At 41.0% G+C, this 5,595-nt stretch overlaps 1 protein-coding gene across 1 annotated transcript in view; it reads left to right on the forward strand.

Annotated features, from left to right (window-relative positions):
- The window catches only part of MYT1L (myelin transcription factor 1-like), an 84,645-nt gene extending 84,568 nt beyond the window's left edge, over positions 1-77 (forward strand). The window contains exon 17 of the mRNA XM_010297347.1: positions 1-77. This exon is cut by the window's left edge and continues 2,714 nt beyond it. The gene's annotated coding sequence lies outside the window, so the exon portion shown is untranslated.
- Positions 78-5,595: the final 5,518 nt, after the last annotated feature.

Here is a 5,595-nt window from a genome sequence, read left to right on the forward strand (position 1 = left end):
TTGTGAACTTTGTACAAATTTTGTCATGCTGGATGTTAACACATCTTACTCTGAATAAATAAAAAAATGTGTTGCCACATTTGTAGCACGGTGGTTCTATGATCACTTTCAACATTTTCACTTTATTTCATACACGGCATCTACAACAAAAAAATCCTCAGAGACTTTTTTTAACAAGAAGCCTTGGGCGTTGATTCCTTGAATTCTCCCCGCAGGATGTGCAGCTGTCTCTTCAAATTATGCGCTTCCCGCTCTACGCAAGCGTGTAAGTCCCAGAAGCTTGTTCCAACATTTTGGAACTTCCTGGAAAGCAATTGAATAGTGTTTCCTTAGCGTGAATAGTGCAACTGAAGTATCATGTGCAATATATTTAAAATTAAATACATTGGTAATCAGGTTCCCAGACTCAACAATGAGGAGTAAGCCAACTGAAAATGAACCTCAGTTGGAAAGCTTTTCCCTTTCCTCTGGCCTGTACCAAGGCCTCAAGGTGCTTTTAGAACCAGTCAGCCAAAAAGGTGAATGACAACAGTCAATCAACACTTCTGGTCATCACTGCCTGTGACAGGAGCAGTGACCATCAGTACATGTTGTCACGTGCAATATTAAACCCGATCTGCACCGTGACATAACCCATATTACCCCTGGAATGAGTTAATAACTGGTTTAGATTTCATTATCACTGTTACACCACCTAATTAAAAACAACTTCCTGGAAAACAAACAAAAGTAACTGCACAGGGAATTGCCAATTAATTGATTTATAAGAGTAATTATGACTTTACCATATGCTTGGGTTCCTGTATTGAGTATATATTATGTCCAGCATTATGCAGTGGTATCAATAATTAATTCTTAATATTATCCCTGCATGCCAGTCTTCTTAATTGCTTTCCTTAGAGATCATCCTAAATGACCAAGACAGGAGCAGCCATACAAATTAGACTGTCTCTCTGCCCCTAGCAAAGGCTGGTCGACTGCTGGGGGAATAGGAAGATACAGAGGGTCCAGGACACTTCGCACAACAGAATGCAAAATAGAGAGGCAGGTAAAGCTGTGCAGCCAACTAAGGACATCACAGCAAGAAAGAGGGAGATCACTTGTGTATGACCTTGTGTGTACACAAAGTGATATATATACACGTATATATTTTGTAGGTAAGACAGGCAACATTTCAAAAAATCTCATCTCCCTTTTTAGTATCGCATGTAAAATTCTATTCTTAATCATGCATATATGATACACCCACATCTATTCTGTTTCTTGGTAGGCTTATGGCATTATGATCATGTACTGCCACAGAAGGTTTTTCGTATTAGAACTTGAGTCTTCATAATGCGAGACTTTTTGTGAAAGAAACACAACGAACTGGCAAAGTTTAAGAAAAGAATGAAAAACTGCAAGAGATGAACAGATTAAAAAAGTGAACATGTTTTGGAGGGTAGCTGTATTTATTTTTCTAGTCATCTCTAGTAAACTGTAATCCAAAACATGAGGCCTGAACATATAGGTGTAGGAGACTACTCTGCTTCATATATCCACAACATGGGTTATTTTATTGGTATCAGAGTTATGTTAAAGAAAATTAGGAGCACAAGAGAACTCAAGACTGTCATACGAAGGGAAAATTAAAGAAATTCTGAGAAAATTTGAATATGAAAGAACTTCTAGACACACAAAAGAACTTTTACAGCCATTCAAAGACATGGCAAACTTTTTATCACCGGAGGAAGGAACCTACAATAGTCTGGACATTAATACCAAATGAAATACTATCACATGGGAGAGAACTGGCAAGCAATTCCCAAATTTTTTGGAGATCTGGAATAGTCAGAATTCAGCTTTTTGTGACAGATGGGCAAAGGTCAAATATGTTTGCATCCTCTCTTTTGGAACCGATAAATAAGAAAAACCTACTCAAATGGAGAGTGATAATAGAAAAGTAATTTGAGATTTTCAGACATGGCAGCTTGTGTGATTTTTCACCCCACCCACTCCCTCTCTAAAAAACTCTTGTTACATAGAAATTGCTGTACTGGATCAAGATGGTGAGCCCCACGGTGCAGTAACCTGCCTGGGACAATGGCCAAGATCGGTCTCTTTGCAGAAAAAGCCCTGAACTCTTTACAAAGCAGTTGCGGGATAACTCTCCTAAAGAGAAGTTTCCCTCTGAATTTCAAGAGATAGTGCAGGCTGGGAAACATAAATACTACAAATCCCTTCTTCAAAAGCTGTGCTGTTGCTTTATTTTAACTATGTATTAGTAAAATTCTGGATTTTTCTTGCCCAAATGTTTTCTGTCAGAGTGTCCTTTCAAGAGAAAGTCAGCAGTACATTTTTGCACCACATGTGCCTATATATTTATAAAATTATTCCTGATATTAGACCTGAGTACCAGAACTTTTTTCTGTTAATGCATGACGTAATGTTCTTGTAATATGAAACTGCATTCATATGCAGTCCAGAGCTACAGGGCAAAAGGATTAAATACGGCAGTGTTCAATCCCGATAAGCAGGCAAATCACTGTGCATTCAAATATAAAGAATATATTTAGTTGTAAATATAAGCCTATAATTTTGTTACCTCATCTCCAGTAAAATGGATCACTGTGACCAGAGAACAGGTACATCCACTAGACCTAATTCAGTGCACCAGCGGGCTAGTATGGTGCAGAGTACATAAAAACATCATGTTCTCTATGTTAGTAGTCAGCTGATCAGCGGTAGCTGAAGTAGTTAATGCCCACTCTTCACTTCTGTTTCCTGCCAACATTAGCACTTTTTTGGAGAAATCCTTTTGCCAAAGGATATGAGCCAACTCCTCTGGTCTTGTAAGACTCTTTTTCCATTGTTGTGATCAAGAGGCCCTTCTCTGTGCTTGTGGACTTAATACTGCTTGAACTTTATTTGACTTAATCCTTCCTGAGCCTACTGTGCCCAGTATCCCGAGAAATGCCTTCATAAACCATAGAATCATTTAGGTTGAAAAAGACCCTTAAGATCATCAAGTCCAACCATAAACCTAGCGCTGCCAAATCCACCACTAAACCACCTCCCTAAGCGCCACATCTACAGGTCTTTTAAATACTTCCAGAGATGGTGACTCAACCACTTCCCTAAGCAGCCTGTTCCAATGCTTGACAACCCTTTCGGTGAAGAAATTTTTCCTAATATCCAATCTAAACCTCCCCTGGTGCAACTTTAGGCCATTTCCTCTCGTCCTATTGCTTGTTACTTGGCAAGAGAAACCGACACCCACCTCACCACAACCCCCTTTCAGGTAGTTGTAGAGAGCCATAAGGTCCCCCCTCAGCCTCCTCTTCTCCAGACTGAACAACCCCAGTTCCCTCAGCCGCTCCTCATAAGACTTGTGGTCCATCCCCCTCACCAGCTTCGTTGCCCTTCTTTGGACACGCTCCAGCACCTCAGCACCCTTCTTGTAGTGAGGGGCCCAAAACTTAATGCAGTATTCGAAGTGTGGCCTCACCAGTGCTGAGTACAGGGGAATGACTGCTTCCCTACTCCTCCTGGCCACACTTTTTCTGATACAGGTACAGGATACTGTTGGCCGCCTTGGCCACCTGGGCACACTGCTGGCTCATGTTCAGCCGGCTGTCAACCAGCACCCCCAGGTCTTTCCGCCAGGCAGCTCTCCAGCCACTCCTCCCCAAGCCTGTAGCGTTGCATGGGGTTGTTGTGACCCAAGTGCAGGACCCACACTTGGCCTTGTTGAACCTTGTTGAACCAGTTGGCATCAGCCCATCGATCCAGCCTGTCCAGATCCCTCTGTAGAGCCTTCCTACCCTCCAGCAGACCAACAGTCCTGCCCAACTTGGTGTCATCTGCAAAATTACGGAGGGAGCACTCGATCCCCTCATCCAGATCATTGATAAAGATATTAAACAAGACCAGCCCCAGAACCGAGCCCTGGGGAACACCGCTTGTGACCGGCCGCCAACTGGATTTAACTCCATTCACCACAACCCTTTGGGCCTGGCCATCCAGCCAGTTTTTAACTCAATGAAGAGTGCACCCATCCAAGCCATGAGCAGCCAGTTTCTCCAGGAGAATGCTGTGGGAGACGGTGTCAAAGGCTTTACTAATGTCTAGATAGACAACATCCACAGCCTTTCGCATATCTACTAAGCACTAACACTACATCTCTCTGTTGCTATTGCCCGGAAATACTTTCCATGTTGTTACATCCTCATATTACATTTCTTTTATTTTGCATGTTCCCAGATGACTCTTAGACCTGTGCTCAACTGTTACATTTTGATCGAGTTTTGGAATATAGCAAAAAAATTTCTATTATCTCTAAGTAATCTCTAACCTTGCCTTTTTATTTAGTCCATCACATCATCAAGTTCTTCATGTACAATATAGAAATTATGTACTGATCAGTTTTCCCATCTTTGGTAATTTCTGGAATTTTTATTTAAGATCACTAATGAGATTATTTGCCTCAGTGGTACCAAAAAGAGCAAAATGATGATAGAAACTATATTCACAAATAACTCTGAGCTCTATCTTGTCATTACTATATATGGAGAAGTTTTACTTCCATCATAAAGGGAGGGATGATGTGGAATGGGGCATGTGCAATCAATTATTGATTTAACACTTTTTGTGGAGAAAATCAGATCTAAGTCTAGAGCAAGAGTTTCCATTCCAGGCACTTTTTTCAATGGAAGCATTGATCTCTAAATAGAACATTTAACCTTGCTGGTAGAAGACTTGATTTTCTTAACTACCTGTCATGGACTGTTAGGAATAATTTGTGGATTCTCTGGGGTTTACTGACTGCACAATGAAAATCACAAATGCTTCCAAAAAGCATGATGAGCCAAACTGACTGTGGAAGAGATCAAACCAGAAGAATAAAAAGCTTCAGAACAATTACACAGGATCAGTAAAAAGTAAAAGAAACAGGACAGAGTCAGACCATCAAAAATGCAGGCAAATAAACCAGAGAAAGTAACAAAGAAGACAGGAACGGTTATGCTATGGTATCACAACTATGCCAAGAAGAAAAAGGATGCAATATGGTGGAGCTGGAGGATGCAGGCACTCCCAGGGGAAGTTGTTCGGAAGCCATTTTGTTTTTCTGAAATTCACATTTTAGCACTTGCACTTATTACTTGCTTTTGCATTAGGCTCTGGGCTCTGCCCTGTCTGAAAATGTTGCTCCTTTTGCTATGTGATTTAGGCTGAGAAGCTTTAATCTTAAATTAGCTTCAAATGTGTCCTGCCTTTATGATCTGAAAATAAGAAATTCTTCATGTTGAAAAGTCTAACAATGCTTCACTGAAAAAAACAAAATTCTGCCTCCTACTGCACACCAAATATTTGGGCTGCACACACGTCCCATTGAGCACATCTGAGGAGCAACCAACTGTACTGTTGGGATTACTGTTCAAGTTTCTTTCTCCAGCCCCAAAACACTGTGTGTGTTGCATGACCTATATTTGTGGGCACCCATAATTTTGACAAGCACCGAATTTTCATCTGACATTTAAATAGTGAGTATCCAGCTGAAGAACAGAGCCTTGGGCCAGGTTATCTTCTTTGTCAATCTTGTAGCCATGAGGATGT

The sequence above is a fragment of the Phaethon lepturus genome, unplaced genomic scaffold (genome assembly GCF_000687285.1).
Source record: "Phaethon lepturus isolate BGI_N335 unplaced genomic scaffold, ASM68728v1 scaffold20761, whole genome shotgun sequence".
In the NCBI taxonomy this organism is placed as follows: Eukaryota; Metazoa; Chordata; class Aves; order Phaethontiformes; family Phaethontidae; genus Phaethon; species Phaethon lepturus.